This window comes from Schistocerca cancellata, chromosome 9 (genome assembly GCF_023864275.1).
Source record: "Schistocerca cancellata isolate TAMUIC-IGC-003103 chromosome 9, iqSchCanc2.1, whole genome shotgun sequence".
In the NCBI taxonomy this organism is placed as follows: domain Eukaryota; kingdom Metazoa; phylum Arthropoda; class Insecta; order Orthoptera; family Acrididae; genus Schistocerca; species Schistocerca cancellata.
The window spans coordinates 7,099,939-7,119,806 of record NC_064634.1 but is presented as its reverse complement, the minus strand read 5'-3'; positions in this window follow the sequence as shown (position 1 = coordinate 7,119,806).

Here is a 19,868-nt window from a genome sequence, read left to right as displayed (position 1 = left end):
TACTAGAACCAGAGAAGATGAAAAAATTGACATTCGTAACACTGGCCCCTGTACACCAGTTGACATGTATAGGATGTATCCCGAACTTCAGTTGACCTATATGTGGCATATGTATGGCATTTTCGCCTTTCATTGAAAGAGTGTCACCTAATAAATAGGTTACTAGTACTTGGGAGGCGAGTAAAGCACCAAATGCAAAATTTGTATCCTGTACGTAACTGCACTGCATAGGTCAAGTAAAGAGTAGGACACTACTGCTAGCGAAGACGAAAAATGCGACTTACATAACACTGACACTATGTACCATAGTTGACACATATAGGTTGTGTCAGTTGACCTTTAGATGTCAGCTGAGGTAAGTCTTTTCGCCTAAAAATAGGGAACTAGCAATAGCGAAGGCGAAAATGTCGCCAAATTCTGTACTTCATTCGACCCACGTCAGTTAACTGCAGAATAAGCTGCTAGTGCCAGAGAAAACGAAAACAGCGACGTACGTAACACTGGCCGTTTGTACCTTAGTTGACATACATAGGTTGCGTCCCAAACTTCGACTCATCTATGTAGGTCAACTGAAGTTGATCCTTTCACCTTCCATAGTACTCGTATCGCCTGTAAAATAGGTTACTCGTAATAGCGATGTCGAAAAAAGCGCAAAAAGTAAGATTTGCATTCGGTGCTTGAGTTGACTCACTTACGTCAACTTTAGAATAGGATTCTAGTGCCAGAGAAGAAGATGAAAGCGGCATACGTAATACTGGTACCCTGTACCTCAGTTGACACATGTAGGTTGTGTCCCTAACGTCAATTGGCCTAGATAAATCAAATGAAGTCGGTCTTTTCGACTTCGAGGGTACTAGTACGACCTAAAAAAAAAAGGATACTAGTACTAGCGAAGCCAAATAATATGCCAAATGTTGAATTTATATTTTCTGATTCAATTGACCTACATAGGTCAACTCAAGAACTGGATACAAGCGCTAGTGAAGATGAGAAAAGCGACATAGTAAGACTGGTCATTTGCGCCTCAGGTGCCGTATACAGGTTGTGACCTACAAGTCAAATGAAGTCGATCCGTTCACCTTCGATAGTGCTAGTCTCACCTGAAAAATAGGTTCCTAGTAATAGCGATGTCGAAAAAAGATCCAAATTTAACATAATTTAACATTTGTGTTCTGTATTTGAGTTGACGCATATAGGGTATCTGAAGAATACGATACTTGAGTCAGAGAAGACGAAAAAATCGACGTACGTACCTCGTTTGACATATATGGGTTGTGTCCTGAACATCATTTGTCCTAGATAAATCAACTGAAGTCGGTCCTTTGGCCTTCGAGAGTACTAGTAATAGCGAAGCCGAAAAAAGCGATAAATATTGAACCTGTATCCTTCAGTTCAGTTGACCTACATAGGCCAACTCAAGAAATGGATACCAGTGTTAGCGAAGACAAGAAAAGCGGCATACGTAACACTGGTCTGTTGTCCCTCAGTTGACATACATGGTGACAATTAATGAACTATATGAAATGAAACAGTCGTAACTTCTGAATGGTTTGCATTAGGACGTTCAACCTGCACGTTTGGGCACGCGGCATTATGGGAGTTAATATGCGCATGCGCCTTGTTGTTGTCGGCCATTTGCACGTGAAAATGTCACGGTACATGTCACGGTAAATGTCACGGCCTGAGCGTATAGCGCTTGTGAAGGCCTACTATGCGAGCAATGACAGCCCAACTGCGGCTCAAAGGAAATTTGCCATCGAGTTCAAGCTGAAGATAATTGTCCAAGTGTGCTAACAATCAAGAATTTGATTAGCAAGTTTGAGAGAACTGATAGTGTTCGTGATGACAGTGCCTGGTAATGTCGATCATCCGAAAAGGGTGACACACCTAAAAAGAATCGGAAGACACGCGCCGCATTTCAAACCAGCCCCAGAACATCGATCAGACGAGCTGCACAACAGGTGGGAATCAACCGAGAGATACTTAGCGACAAATTGTTGTTGAAGACCCGTGTGAAATCCAGACCCATCAGCCGTTAAGCCCCGAGGCCATGGAGCTGCAGTTGTGTGTGGCGAACACTATTGTCCATAGAAACGACAAACAGGACTTTGATATGAAAATGGTTTGGTTTAGCGTCTAAGCCTCCTTTCATTGGGATAAGTTCGTCAATAAGCAGAATTGGCGCATTTGGAGGACTGAGAATATGTATTTCGCGATTGAGAACTCTCTTCACCCTCAGTGGGTGACTATGTGGTGTGCAATGTCCAGTCACAGAATAATCAATGCGATATTCCTCGATGGCACAGTGACTACCAAACGGTACGTGAAGGTTTTGGAAGACGATTTCATCCGTACTATCCAAAGTGACACTGATTTCGATAAGATGTTGTTCGTGCAAGACGGAGCCCGATCCCATTGAAGTAGGAGATTGTTTGATGTTCTGGAGGGGCACTTTGGGGATCGCATTCTGGCTCTGGGGTACACAGAGGCCACTGGCATGGACCTCGATTGGCCGCCATATTCTTCGGATCTGAACACATGCCATTCCTTTTTGTGGGGCTATATTACTCACAACATTTACAGCATAACACCAAAACCATTGCTGAGCTGGAAACACACATTTAGGAGGTCATCGACAGCATCGATGTTCCGACACTCCGGCGAGTCAGGCAGAATTTTGCTGTTCAGCTGCGCCGCATCAACGCCAACGATGGCAGGCATATTGAGCCTGCCATAACCTAAATTCGAATATCTGTAGTGATGTTTACGTGATGAATAAAGTACATGCACGCTGTAGTTTGTAACTAATTTACGTTTTTTTTCATATAGTTAAATAATTGTCACCTTGTATATCGGTTGTTTCCCAAACTACAGTTGACATGTTTAGTCAACAGAAGTCGATCCTTTCACCTTCCATTGTAGTGGCATAACCTGCAAAACTGGTTACTAGAAATAGCGATGTCAAAAAAAGTGTCAAATTTAAGATTTTTATTCTGTACTTGAGGTGATGCACTTAGACCAACTGCAGAATAGGATATTAAAGCCAGAGAAGAAGAAAAACGTGGCATACGTAATACTGGCACACTGTACCTCAGTTGACATATATAAGTTGTGTCATGAACTTGAGTTGACTTATATACTGTACATCAACTGAGGTCGGTCTTTTTGCCATCAAATAGTACTACTATCACCTGAAAAATAGGGTACTTGCACTAGCAAAGGCGAATAAAGCCCAAAATGTAAAATTTGTTTCTGTACTTCAGTTGCACAACACATGTAAATGGAAGAACATTACACTAACTCCGTAGTTCAACTGAGGTACTGGGTGCCATTGTTACATACGTCAGTTTTTCTGCTTTCTCTAGTACCAGTCACCAATTCTTTATTTGATCTACACAGTACAGGATACTAATCGACTGCAGAGATACAGCAAACCTGACAGTCTCATTCACAAGATATTCTTATTACATAAACATTAAACCCGAATGAACCCAAAGACACTGGAGAACAATTGAAATGACAAACGATTGCATGAAATAACAGAAAATCAGTATAACATAAAACTGGGACACTTAACTTCTTACCATACACAAACTTCTCCACAGAATACCAAAGCTGGGCTTGAAAGATGTCAACAGAAATCACAGACTCACATACAAATACACAGCAAAAGCAACATCACATCATACAAAAAAAAAGGTAAACACATACATACAAAGACATATACCCAGAAGTTCACATAAACAAAATGAACAAAAATAATAAAACAGGATACCACAGCCGAAACATTATCTAACATAAGAAAATGAAGAAAGACGAAATAATCCCAAAAACTCCAAATTAGTACCTTAACCATCCCAACAAAACCCACTCTTTTCCTTAATTACCATTTAATATCCCACCCCTCCATACACCCCCCCCCCCCCCCCCCCCCCGCACCACAACATGAAATTACCTAACAAAATTTGGTGGATGTATCTATCCGACATGTTTAAGAAAACACTTAAACGGACATTGTGTATTCGATGCACATCTCCTCCGAGAATATTCACCTAAGTGGCTCTGTAATGCTGAAATATGTCATTTCCCCTTCCTTACAACAGATTTTGTGGCTCTCCAATAATCCTCTATATTATTCGTTACACCCCAGTAGTTGAACTTCTGAATTCATTGTTGCGATTCACAATCAGTTGTTGAAAGCCACTTTCCCAAACCCCTGTCTGATGGAAACCCGTCGAAAATAGCTACAGAACCTTCGGCCGCATACTCCTCAATTAATTTACCCAAAACTCTCTTTGTTCAATTAGGAACCGCTTTGAAAACTACATCAGCACTCTCTGTACCTGGAATTACAGCCCCTCAAGCCAATAACCCCACCACAGGTTCCTCACTTCTGTACTTCATTTTTTCCAAAAGCGGAATAAGAAGGGGGTGAATGAAGCACAAATTTTGCAAGCTCCAAAAATAACTTCAACACTTGATCGTCACCAGGAAGCAGAAGCCATACACAACAAATACGCCAACAACGTTTTATGCATAACATCACTTGCAGAAGAAGAAGAAGAAGAAGAAGAGAACCAGCAGCAACATAAGTAAACACAACAACCAAGCAGACTGCACAAGGAACAGCAAGAAGACTGAAAGTAGTGCGCCCATCTCGTCTGAAAGAATTTTCAACTACAGATACAAAGAACAAGCAGCACCCAAGATAAGTGACACCTCTACAAACAAGTCTATCCTGTCTATCTTTCATCAAAACATTAGGGAACTTAGCAGCAAAGAAAATAAGTGATCAGTTAATATAAATGACAGAAATTATATAAACAATGCTAAAATATTATGCTTTACGAAAATTCTTATCAGAAATCACACTAACTTATTGCATTTAGAGTATTAGATTATATTACATTAGACTCAGTTTTCGTCCCGTAGACCCAAAAAATGAGATGTTTCTTGTGGGTGTGGAACATATCAGGAAGTATAACATAAAACATTCGAATATAATACTTACTACCCTGATCATTTCTCAGGAGATTGTCGAAATAGGTGAATACAGTGTGGTAAACTGGAACAGCTAATATTTACAGAATTAACACGCTGTCAGAATTAAACACTATTAATGCACTATTAATAAATTGATCATACACAAAATACCTAAACCTGACTGTTGTGACCAAGTGCTGTCAAAACTGAAATCTAACAGACATTTTTACTTACTCTGGCCTAACAGTCCCTGTTGAGATATTCGTCATAGAGTAGGAGGAGTCGTCTGTCGAAAAGCACTTTCAAAGTCCGTTTAAACCGTGCTTTATCTGGAATCGAGCTCTTAATGGTTGCTGGCAATTTATTGAAAATGTGTGTTCCTGAATATTGGATCCCTTTTTGGACTAAGGTAAGTGATTTTAAGTCTTTATGTAGATTGTTCTTATTCCTAGTATTGATAGTATGTATTGAGCTATTGGTTGGAAACAGAGATGTATTACTTGCAACAAATTTCATTGAGGAATAAATATACTGAGGAGCAGTGGTTAGAATATAAATTTCCTTGAACAGGTTTCTACATGATGTTATAGAATTTACACCAGAAATAATTCTTATCACACACTTTTGCACCCTAAAACTTTTGCTCGGTTTGATGAGTTGCCCCAGAATATGATTCCATATGACATAATAGAATGAAAGTATGCAAGTTTTTTTGTATTTATATCTCCTGCATCTGACTTCATTCTCACTGCAAATACAGACTTGTTTAAGCACTTAAGCAATTCTGTGGTATGCCCTTCCCAACTGAATTTATTATTGAGTAGTAATCCCAGAAATTTAACACTGTCAACCTCTTCGATCTGCATGTCTTCATATGTTATACACACGCTGGAAGGAAATCTCTTACAGGTCCTGAACTGTATGTAGTGGGTCTCCTCAAAGTTTAATGACAGTGAATTAGCTTTAAACCACTTATTAATGTCAGTGAAAATTTGATTAGCAGTTGCTACATGTTGCAATGTTTGTATCATCTGCAAACAAAACAAACTTAACATCTGGCACTGTAATAATAAGAGGTCATTAATGTACACAAGAAAACACAATGGATCCAAGATGGAACCTTGAGGAACACCACATGTAATTGATTCCCAGTCAGATATTGACTGGTTGCTTGCTGCAGAGGTATTTCACGACACCCTTTATTTCCTGTTACATAGATAAGACTCAAACCATTTCGCAGCATTGCTGGTGACCCCATAATATTCAAATGTACTTCAGAGAATGCTGTGGTTCACACAGTCAAAGGCTTTTGACAGGTCACAGAAAATGCCAGTATCCTCTAATTAATTACATAATGAATTAAGTACATTATCACTGTAAGTGTAAATAGTTTTCTCTATATTAGAACCCTTATAAGAAATCCAAACTGACTTGGACAATATATTATTTACAGTCAGATGCCTAAGGAGACACTTGAACACAACCTCATCAAATATTTTTGAAACATTGCAAGCTACTCTAGGGACAACAAGGAAAGAGCTGGTGTAGCTATTTTTGTTAAAAATATTGTCATATTTAGATCTATTGATGTAAGGAAATACTGTTTATAACAACTATCTGAAGCATGTTCAATAGATGTTACAGTAGATAGCTCCCCGGTAACAGAAGTGGCAATTTACAGGATACCTGGAACTAACTTTAGGGTCTTTTTGTTCAAATAGAATTACTGTTATCTGCTTCATTTTCTAAATATAATGTTTCATCATTCCACCAGATCTTAATGTAGACTTCTTGGGTGAAAACAAAAACAAAGTAGAGCTCCAACATCTGATGGATTCATATAATCTTATTCCACTAGTTGACTTTTCCACTAGGAACATCTGACAGTCAGACTTTGATAAGCAATATACGCTGGTGTTCAAAATTAAAGCAACAAACACAAATTTTGCAAGATTGCATTTATTTTGCCGCAAAACAGTAAACAAAAAATGTTTTTAGTTTTTCCAACTAATGGATTTGCACACACATTCTGACTTCCGATTAATGTGCTCTGTATGGGTTGTTTCCACTTACGGCAGCAATACTGGCATGATGATTGGCCATACTGTGAATGATGTAATCAATCTCATGTTGATGCGATAATGCCCACTCCTCCTGCAGAACTGATCGCAAGTATTGGAGAGTGGTTGATGAATGCTGATGCGATGCAACCCATCTCCCCTTGCATCCGACATACTCTATGGGTTTCAAATCGGGAGAGTAAGCAGACCCCGCTATGGGTGCAATATCTTCCATTTCCAAGAAAAGATCAACCACATGTCCTCGATGAAGTCGAGCATTATCGTCCATCTACATCCATACTCCTGATGGTGTGTGGCGTATGGTACCTCGAGTATCTCTATCAGTTCTCCCTTCTATTCCAGTCTCGTATTGTTCGTGGAAAGAAAGATTGTCGGTATGCCTCTGTGTGGGCTCTAGTCTCTCTGATTTTATCCTCATGGTCTCTTTGTGAGATATATGTAGGAGGGAGCAATATACTGCTCGATTCCTCGGTGAAGGTATGTTCTCGAAAGTTCAACAAAAGCCTGTACTGAACTACCAAGCATCTCTCTTGCAGAGTCTTCCACTGGAGTTTATCTATCAGCTCCGTAACGCTTTCGTGATTACTGAATGATCCTGCAATGAACCACGCTGCTCTCCGTTGGATCTTCTCTCTCTCTTCTATCAACCCTATCTGGCACGGATCCCACACCGGTGAGCAGTATTCGAGCAGTGGGTGAACAAGTGTACTGTAACCTACTTCTTTTGTTTCTGGACTGCATTTCCTTAGGATTCTTCCAATGAATCTCAGTCTGGCATCTGCTTTACCGACGATTAATTTTATACAGTCATTCCATTTTAAATCACTCCTAATGCATACTCCCACATAATTTATGGAATTAACTGCTTCCAGTTGCTGACCTGCTATACTGTAGCTAAATGATAAAGGATCTTTCTTTCTATGTATTCTCAGCACATTACACTTGTCTACATTGAGATTCAATTTCCATTCTCTGCACCATGCGTCAATTTGTTGCAGATCCTCCTGCATTTCAGTACAATATCCATTGTTACAATCTCTCGATATACTACAGCATCATCCGAAAAAGCCTCAGTGAACTTCCGATGTTATCCACAAGGTCATTTACGTATATTGTGAATACCAACGGTCCTACGACACTCCCCTGTGGCACACCTGAAATCACTCTTACTTCGGAAGACTTCTCTCCATTGAGAATGACATGCTGCATTCTGTTATCTAGGAACTCTTCAATCCAATCACATAATTGGTCTGATAGTCCATATGCTGTTACTTTGTTCATCAAACGACTGTGGGGAACTGTGGCAAACGCCTTGCGAAAGTCGAGAAACACGGCATCTACCTGGGAACCCATGTCTATGGCCCTCTGAGTCTCGTGAAGGAATAGTGCAAGCTGTGTTTCACACAATCATCTTTTTCGAAGCCCATGCTGATTCCTAGAGAGTAGATTTCTAGTCTCCAGAAAACTCGAACATAATACGTGTTCGAAAATTCTACAACTGATCGACGTTAGAGATATAGGTCTATAGTTCTGCATATCTGTTCGATGTCCCTTCTTGAAAACGGGGATGACGTGTACCCTTTTCCAATCTTTTGGAATGCTACGCTCTTCTAGAGATCTTTGGTACACCGCTGCAACAAGGGGGGGGGGGGGGGGGCAAGTTCCTTCATGTACTCTGTGTAAAATCAAACTGGTACCCCAACAGGTCCAGTGGCCTTTCTTCTTTTGAGTGATTTTAATGGTTTTTCTATCCCTCTGTCATCTATTTCGATATCTACCATTTTGTCATCTGTGAGACAATCTAGAGAAGGAACTACACTGCAGTCTTCCCCTGTGAAACAGCTTTGGAAAAAGACATTTAGTATTTCGGCCTTTATTCTGTCATTTTCTGCTGCAGTACAATTTTGGTCACAGAGTGTCTGAGCATTTTGTTTTGATCCACCTACTGCTTTGACATAAGACCAAAATTTGTTAGGATTTTCTGTCAAGTCAGTATATAGAACTTTACTTTCGAATTCATTGAATGCCTCTCACATAGCCCTCCTCACACTTCATTTCGCTTTGTGTAATTTTTGTTTGACTGCGAGGCTTTGGCTATGTTTATGTTTGCTGTGAAGTTCCCTTTGCTTCCGTAGCAGTTTTCTAACTCGGTTGTTGTACCACGGTGGCTCTTTTCCGTCTCTTACGGTCTTGCTTGGTACATACTCATCTAATGCATATTGTACAATGGTTTTGAACTTCGTCTGCTGATCCTCAACGCTATCTGTACTTGAGATAAAACTTCTGTGTTGAGCCGTCAAGTACTCTGAAATCTGCTTTTTGTCACTTTTTCTAAACAGAAAAATCTTCCTACCTTTTTTAATATTTCTATTTACGGCTGAAATCATCGATGCAGTAACCGCTTTATGATCGCTGATTCCCTGTTCTGCGTGAACTGTTTCAGATAGTTTGAGTCTGTTTGTCACCAGAAGGTCTAATATGTTATCGCCACGAGTTGGTTCTCTGTTTAACTGCTCAAGGTAGTTTTCAGATAACGCACTTAAGAAAAAAAAAATTCACTGGATTCTTTGTCCCTGCCACCCGTTATAAACGTTTGAGTCTTCCAGTCTATATCTGGTAAATTAAAATCCCCACCCAAAACTATAAAATGGTCAGGAAATCTACACGAAATATTTTCCAAATTTTCCTTCAGGTGCTCTGCCACAACAGTTGCTGAGCCAGGGGGCCTATAGAGACATCCAATTACCATGTTTGAGCCTGCTTTTACTGTGACCTTCACCTCAATACAAAGTCTGGGATCACACGAGTAATAGGGAGATGGCGGTGCTGGCACAATTTTGAAATGAAATTGAGATGCAAATTAATTAAATTGATCATTTAAGTATCCCCTCCCCCAACCATGCCCAATCCTGGATGATGTCATGTGTTTTTCTCAGCCTGCACATGGGTGCAAGACTCCAATTTAGGTGGGAATTGCTTTGTCCCAGTGCTGTGATGATGTCCCACCTCACCCCCACCCTGGAATTGGTGGGAAATTAAAAATGGTGGTGCCCTTTGTGGGACTCAAACACTGGTCCTTCTGGACAGAAAGCCCAAGTGCATTCCCCAGTACATGGAAACTTCCCAGATGCAGGAGAGGAAGGTTAGGTTAGTGTACTTTATTTACTTTGGTTGAATAACTGACGTAGAGATCACTCCTAATTATGTAATTAATCATAAAGATTGGCCCTAATTACACAATTATATGCATAGCACTACACAAGGACTGCCAAAAATCGCAATACAGCTCAAAAATTGACCACACCATACAACAGGTGTTATCCTACTGAGAAAAAATTTCACAATACCACTCGAACCCTGTGGCAGACGGACTCAAACTCTACCATACACCTACAAGCTGGCATAAAAGCGCTAAGGTGTAAGATCCTATCTTTATTTATTTATTCATTCTGTGAGAAATATATTCAAGTGACAAGATGCTGGTGTTGGATAGAGAGGAGTTTAGTAAGTATGTTACCTGTAAGCATACAGCTGATGACTGTATCTATTGCTGTTTGACGTCAGAGTTCGCTACAGACGTTTGCTCGACAATCACCCTGCAGTCCAGGTAATTGAAGCCAATACATGCTACCACAACTGATGGAAAATGCATCACTGTCCTAATTACACATTGACACTGCCGTGAAAAAAAAATCAACACTTATGATCAGTGGGTCATAATGCAACAGATGTAATGGGGATGGGAAAAAATCATCATAATAACACAATTACCGCAAAAGCTGATCCCAGAAGGTTGCAGAGGGGATGCAGTTGCAGCTGTGTCCTCCTTGAAGGGCACTCATGAAATAACAAACTTGGAGGTAGTCTTAACTTCCCTTCTACCCCTCATCCCTGGCCACCCTCTTCTCACTGTAGGCAGGGATAGAGGCCTGTTCTATCTTGCCGCTGATGGTCCACAACAATATCCTTCTGATGGCAATGATATATTGTCTCCAATCCGTGGAAATAAGTCACAGATAGGCAAAAAACAAACCAAGCGAGGTGGCGCACTGGTTAGCACACTGGACTCGTATTCGGGAGGACGACGGTTCAATCCCGCGTCCAGCCGGTTTGATTTAGGTTTTCCGTGATTTCCCTAAATCACTTCAGGCAAATGCCAGGATGGTTCCTTTGACAGGGCACGGCCGACTTCTATCCCCATCCTTCCCTAATCCAATGAGACCTATGACCTTGCTGTTAGGTCTCTTCCCACAAATCAATCCAAAAACAAAAAACAAGAACAAGAGCTTCACGCAAACTGTTAAATGTATTTCTCAAAAAGACTGGACCCCCACCACCATAGAAAAGCAATGAAAATCCAGAGAATACTCCAGATTGCTTTTTCAAATGTCCACTGCTGGAAAACAGGAAGCCCTCTACCTACAGCAACCACAGACCCTGCCGTAATTGGGAGCACAGTCTTCCTCAGCTGCAGCCGGAACAGCCTGCAGGGTGTGGCACGACCTCGCGGTCTCCTTGGGGGGAAAGTCCTTCGCCAACGCGAAAGGGAAATTTAGAAGCACAACCCCACCCTACAGCTGCGTCAGCGTTCTCATACACACTGCACCATCCCCCACACCGCCTCACAGCAAGCTACCACCATTCTGAGAAGGAGAACACTTTTATTTAAGTCAACACACCTCTTATAATCAAGCACCTATTAAAAAGTAAAACACAACTGTGATGATAATAAATGTCCTCTTTCCATAAAAATACGTGCAGTCCATTTTCTTTTAGTTTTATGAGCAAATTTGGTATAGTTTTTACTTTTGACTGCAGGATACAATTTCCATTTAATTATTTTGCAACATCGAACAAAGTGCACCATTGTCAATTACTAATGAGCGCTATACCTGTCCACCCTGCATAATATTGGGAGAAAAGCTTTCACTATTTTGCTGCAAAAACTACCGATCACCACAAGACGTCTTCTTTACCTCGAAACCATCATCGAAGTAAAGGAAAAGGGAGAATTTAAACTCCGAAGAAAGAACATTTATGTGAAACAGTTTCTTTCAGCTTGATGACAAATTACACGACCTGAGAGGGTCTCTTGTGTTCAAATTGGTGTCTGTAAATAAACTGTCAAGCACATCTGTATTACAAACGTTTCAGACACTTGAAATAACATTATAGAATACAATATTTCACACCATGTATCAGATAGGAAACAAGCCATGAAACTAATGCACATAAATATTCAGTGCCTCAGAAATAAACTAGATGTTTTACAAGTTTTTGCAACAGAACATGCCCCCCATGTCATTGTGATTACTGAACATGGTCTTAAAGGCGAGGAATTAAAATTTGGAAATTACAGGGTTATATTCTCGCTAACAGCTAATGTAGACAGCTACATAAAGGTGGTGGGGTGGCTATTTTTGTCAAAGAAACATGAATTACTACTAAAATGTCATTCCTGGATAAACACAGTAGTGAAAGAAATCTAGAAATTACTGGAATTACTCTTAAATTGAAGGGAGAGGGTAGTAATTATACAAAGCAAAAAGTAATAGGAATTTATCACCCACCAAATGCAGATGTGTCTCATTTTTTTTGATAGTTTCAGATCAGTAATTAGTTTAAGTGGCCCTAGTAATCTTACTATACTTGGGGATTTGAATATTAATGCAAACTCCCACGACATGCCTAGCTTGAGGCTGACAGATATACTGAATTCATATAACCTTGTAAACATAATAGACACTGGTACAAGAGTGACAAACTACACCTCCATCAGGATAGATTATTTGATAATCACTAAACTTGCAACTAACACTGTTAGTCACAGAACTATAGAATTTCACTACTCTGACCACTATTGTCAGTCTGTTGAGTACGTGGGTGTAAACACAGCAGAAGCAACAAATGTCACTGAACAGAAATGAATCTTGAACAATCACAATACAAATCGCCTTAAACATAAACTAGCCCAGGAGGAATGGAACTGTGTTTATAAGGTAAACACTCAAACAAGAAATGGGATCAATTCTATGAAACAATTTTGAGACATTTTAATAACTGTTGCCCTAAAGATGTAAAACAGATTCTAATACATAGAAAGAAACCAAAGCTGAAACTACCAAGTAGTTTGATTAAACTCAAACAGAATGTTCATGACCTCTTCTTTCTTTATAAATCAAAAGAGGATATCATCTTTAAGGAAAAGTATTGTAAAGCCAAGAAAATGTTTAAGGCAGAGCTTTCGAATTTCGGGAAAAAGGTGCACGGTGATACAGTCATTAAATCTGACAATGTGAGTAAAGCATCTTGGAAACTCATCAATCAATACCGGAAAGCACCATCAAATGTGAATACAAAAGAAATAAGCATATTGCATGAGGGAAAATTAATAGAAGATCTGAGAACAATCTGTGACATTTTTAATAAATATTTCATCACTTCATGTAGCATTCTAACTCAACCACTTGACCAAAACAGCATGACAAACATTTGCTCATCCCAATGTACAAACTTTGAATTCAGAACTGTGAGTGAACATGAAATAACTCGAATAATCTGCACATTAAAGACCAAGCACTCAGCTGGGTGGGATGAGGTATCTAGTATCCTAGTTAAAAAGTGTCACAGAGAATTAGTTAAACCTATTACCCATCTGATTAACAGCTGTATTAGGGAAAACACCTACCCAGACTCATTCAAAATGAGTGTAGTAAAACCAGTATATAAGAAAGGATCTAGAAAACAGGTTGAAAACTTTAGGCCAATATCATTAATCCCCATATTTAGCAAAATCTTTGAATATGTTTTGCTTTCACAGCTTGGTGACTACTTCACAACAAATAACCTACTCATTGAAACAAAATATGGTTTCAGGAAAAGCCACAGCCCCGTCACAGCAGTTTCTGAATTTTTACATAATGTACATAGTGCACTAGATGAAGGAAGTTTGGCAACAGCCATATTCCTTGATCTTACAAAGGCATTTGATCCAGTTAAATATGACCTTCAGGCATATGGCTTAAAAGATTCAGCAATACTACTGCTAACCGACTACTTGACAAACCGGAAGCAGTGCACATAGCTAATTAATGACCGAGTTGCAATCGCCCAGTCTTCTAATGAAACTGTCAAACAAGGAGTTCCCCAGGGATCTATTCTTGGCCCCTTTCTCTTCTTAGTCTATGTGAATGACCTCACCAAGCCACGAAACTCCATACTAGTGTGCTACCCAGATAACACATCTCTGTTGTTTTTTGGCAAAAATACCTGTGAACTTACCTCTTCTGCAACAGATGGAGTAATAACTATAATTAAATATTTTCAAGAACAAAAGCTAAAGGTCAATGTCAATAAATCACAATTATTATCATTCAAGACTGTTAACTCTCATCATAGCTCTATAAATAACATACATGGAATTGAGGCAGCAGACACTAATAGCTGTTAATTCTTGGGCCTATACTTAGACGAAAACTTGCGTTGGTCAGAGCATATTAACTTTGTGTATGGAAAGATTAGCAGTGGATTATATCTACTCAGTCATCTTGCAAAAATAGTTACAAACCTTACTATTCAAACTGTTTACTATGGAACACTGTATCCCTTACTAAATTATGGTATTGAACTTTGAGGCTGTGCTGCTGATACACACCTCAAACGATAAATGTTGGTGCAGAAGAAGGCAATTAGAATAATGCATGATCTGGGTCATAATGATTCTGTTAGAGAGATTTTTGTGCAACATAAGTACCTTACAGTGTATTCCCTGTATTTATATAAGGTAATTTTATTTTTTGAAAATCATCAAAAAGATTCAAGAAGATGCAATGGCATACACGACCACAACACTAGAAATAAAAATAATTACTTTATGCAAAGAACAAAGTTAAAAATAACATATCATATGCCATACATCAGTGGTCAAATCTGGTTTAACAAATTGCCAAAATACTTATGTGCCTATGACGGAAATACCTTTAAAACGAAACTCAAATTATTTCTGGCAAAGAAATGTTTGTACTCTCTGTCTGAATTCTAAGTTGAAAACACGTGATCTTATAGTTTGTATTAAAAATTAGAAATATTTTAGTTGTATACCTAATTCTGTGACTCTACATTCCATTTTTGTGCTTGTATTATAGTCTTGCTAATTTATATCAACTATTTGTTTTGTTTGTATTTTAAGAACATCTTCATAATTATGTGAACAACTCTGACATTTGCAATAGTCATCATTTTTGTTGACTCTATGCAAAAAAATTAAATAAATAAAGACGTAAATGTCAGAAAAAACACAATCATTTTACATTAGACAACAACAAGCTATAATTCAAGAGCACATTGCTGTTTTGTACACTATGCCAAGTCCTGTGTTACCAATGCAAAGCTATATCACACCTGTGTTTACAAAACAACTCATGAGAGCCTATCTTGTAATAGAATCTCCTATAAGATTTTACCGCGTCTCTCTCTCTTCCGTTACATCAAAACCAATTACTGGCTGCATGCTTACATTTACTCCATAACTCCCCTCTACCAACACGTCTGTAAAGTTTCTAATCATACCTCATGTTCTAGTTTTGTAATGAATTTGATCATCACAGCCTGTTTCACACAATCTACTCACATGTTTGGGAAAAAAAGCACTATCATTTCAAGGTTCCACAATGAGCTATAATTCAAGTTTTGTTAATAATTAGAGTTTATGAAGTATGAAATAACACAGGACTTGGCATAACACCTGTTTTTTAAACACGCAATCATTAGTGATAATAATAAAAACAGTCATGATTCCATGAGAATAGATACGTCCGATTTCTATTAGTTTTGTGTGTGAAATCTTACGGGACTTAACTGCTAAGGTCATCAGTCCCTAAGCTTACACACTACTTAACCTAAATTATCCTAAGGACAAACACACACACACACACACCCATGCCCGAGGGAGGACTCGAACCTCTGCCGGGACCAGCCGCACAGTCCATGACTGCAGCGCCGTAGACCGCTCGGTGATTCATATTAGTCTTATGAGGAAAATCAGTATAATTTAGAGAGAACTATATGCATCCAAACTTTGACCAGGTATACCACTCCTTGTAATAGAACCTCCTGTAAGATTTTATCGCATCTCTCTCCCTTCCAATATATTGAAAACCAAATACTGTCTGCGTGTTGACATTGAGCATGTTACATACACATGTATCGCCTCATTGGAGCACGTGGCAAGTGTTCGAAGTCGCTTGCACAGATCTGCATAAAGTTTTATCGCCAGTACTCGGGAAGACTGTATCCAACAGACTATCAATCACAAGAGAGGATTCCTGTATTGGTCCTTCATGAGCAGATTAATACATTGTTTTTTCGGCTGAACACATCCAAGCTGTGTACAACTACAGCTATGTACATGGTCCTACACTTTGCTTTTCTACCATAACTTCGAGGTCTGTGTCAGCTGCTAAACCAAAATTAACACATTTCGATCCTTTAGCTCTCACAAAAAGCTTAACACTGCATAGTGTAAACTACGCAGTTCCCACAACACACAGGTTGGTAGAAATAAAACACAGAGGTGATGTTTCTCAGTGACAAAAATGTGGAGGACATCGTAACATATGGAAACTGGAAGAGTTTGCAGCATTTTACAGCATTTCCAACAGCTGTCTCAAGGTGATGACCTAAACAGTTAATCTCATCTTCTACAGAAATGGGGAAGCGGATGTCTCAGTATTTCATTTCGAAGGGCATTGTTTCCTCATTTTGCAGTCATCTACATGATGGAAGTACTGGTGCTGACCATTGCTGGAAGGTGCTGCTCAGAACATGGGCGAGGTTATAGAAATAAGAATAGGTACTGTTATCTTACTGGAGGGGGAAAAATATATGTAGAGAGCATCATAACATATGGAAGTAGCCCGACCAACTTTCTGAAGATGATGACCTCTGCATTTAATCCCATGCTCCACAGTGACAAGTAGCAGATATCCACAGATATCCAGTGTCCGCCAAGGCTCCCTCCACCTCAACAAAGTGGTGTCAATCAATGTTTATGTGGTAATCAACAATCTACCAATAGAAGGACGGGATGGGAATGACACTATTGATATGGGACAATGTGCTGTAATATGCACCACAGTTGATAGCACAAACAGTTTCATTAATTTTACCAGGTGTTCCGTAATTTCGACACCAGCCAATGACATGGCAGAATGCTTCCCAGTATCTGCATCATCACTAAATCACCCCTCCACGACTGTGCAAGTACCATAAACTACAATGCAAATGCAGATAGACGACTTCGCTGTACATTCATTTGGTCATATATATTAAAGTATACCAGTTGTTCCATAATTTCAATGCTAGCCAATGACATGGCAGAATGCTTCCTAATTTCTGTATCATCACTAAATCATCCCTCCCCTAATTTGCAGATACAATATACTAGATTGTTAATGCAGCTAGATGACTGTGCAGTACGTCCATTCGACCATATACACCAACGTATACCACACAGCATCCTATACTGAAGCAATTAGGTTATCTACATATTTCCAGTGCACTGATCATACTGCAGAATTTAAATTCCAAATGGCCATCTTTTCTTGTATGGATGAGCATCAGAGTATTCTCACATTTGTAGGATAAAGTTAGAGGTTGGGAGATCCCTCCCACATTACCAATATTATCCATGGCACCCATCCAAAAGCACAAGATCTCTTCAGATGCATGCATGTTGAGGAGGGTAGCACCTCTTATGGGTGTATAACAGACATGAGAGTGCTGCAGTAATATAACAGTTGGTTAAGAAGAGATGTTTGGATTATACATGATGGAGTTCCAGATAGATGAAGTTTGAAATATTGCACATAAATCAACCATGCTATCAATTCTGGAGCACTGTTCCATTGTATGGAGTCAGTATCAGGAGGGTACCGGCATGAGGGAAATGATCACAGAGCATAAACACACACTCCGATGGTTACTCGGTTCTGCACTGAAAAATGCTATGTTGTTAAAGAAGAAGTATTAGTCATGCGGAATGCAATGCTATTAATACTCTAATGCAGGATATATTTGTCCCAAATCAGACATAAAACCACCCTGCAAGTTTCCTATCCCAATCACTACGATGAAACTTTAAAATGATAAAACTACTTCCTTCTACACTATTCTGGTGTCCTAGGATGGCATCGTCAGTGTACATCCACTGCTCAAGCTGCCTATGAACCAACTAGAAAGAAGTCCAGAGACTGCTGTTCTGTCTTTTAGGAAATTAATGGATTTTATACATCTTTTTAAGCTGGAAATGTACGTACTCCCAACTACACTTCCCATGTTAGTTGGGCATGTCATTAGTAGTAGTAGCAGCAGGAGTAGTAGTAGTATTGGTTTTAACAGATGTGGCTACGTCTCACTTGGAAATAGAGCGAAGAAAAACCAACATGAATATTTTTGATAACTGATGTATGGAGGTGCACAAAAATGCACATGAAGAAGTAGCAACTTCTAACAACAGAGAAAGCACCATAATCAGTAGCCAAAAGAGATGTAACATTCTTATTGCTGTTTACAGTAGCATCACCACAGCTCTGGTAGCATTCCTCTTGCACTAGGAAGCCCTGGTCCGATGTTAGGTAGTTTCGCTCATGTGTAGGATAATATAGCAATTTCGTCCTATCACCATATCTCTCGAGAACACCCCCTCACACTATTTAAGGTGATACATGTGATATTGATGCGCTCTCCTACAGAACACACTAGGGAATGGCTTAAATCTGATAATCACATTGATTCTTCTCCGTAATACACAAGCAATAACAATGTTTGTGAGAACCGGCCATAATTCGGTAATATATATATATTCGACTGCATGTGTGAGACACAGTTACGGTTTGGGATACATATGCTTTGCCTGCTTTAATATGGCATCTCTCTGTAATCCTTATGTCACCTTTGTTGGAGTATGTGTTAAAAAAACCCACACAGTTTACAGGGAGGGGGAGAGGGTTAAAAGTGAATGCAGCCAGAGCATAATTTTTAAGCTTTTCTTAGTCTTGAGTGTCCGGGGTACCCCCAACCCACCTCAATTCCACACATTTCATGGTACTTTTTCTCTAATTTTATGTACTCTCAATCATTTTAAGCAATTTTGCAAGATTTTTTCACTATTTTACATATTTCGCTCAATTTTACACATTTCCCATCAGTCTGTCGTAATTATACCATGTTTTCCTCAATTTATACCAATGTTACGTCACTTTTTCATATTTTTTTGATATTTTTCCGTAAATATATGGTCATACTGCTGGCATACCAATGTGGTGTTCGATTTTATATAAGGATATTTGCATGTCCTGTACACAAGCCTACTAAAACTCCTGAGAATTCTCCTCTTCCTAATGATCTACATGCATGCATTTTGGCTAAGAAGATCATGAAAAGTATGATAACACTTGCCTCATACCTAGACGAGACTCAACGAGTGGTGCACACTGGAAACTCGTAATCTGGAAACAAATCCGTGCACTGCTACAACACATCAGAGTACTTGTCGGCAGACTCTTGTGGCAACGCATTCACTGAAAACTCAAAAGTCTGGCGCAGTTTTACACTTCCGTCTGACTTCCACTCCACCATGTAGGGTTCTGCAACAGAGAGTTGACATGTGTACAGAGTTGATTTCTGCTGTTGCTCTGCTATTTATTTTTTTCCCGATAGGTATATGCTCTTATTGCTTACCAGATGAGCTTCTCTACTTTTGTTTACACTTTCCAACTCTGATACGTCCCCACAACTATGTCAGGG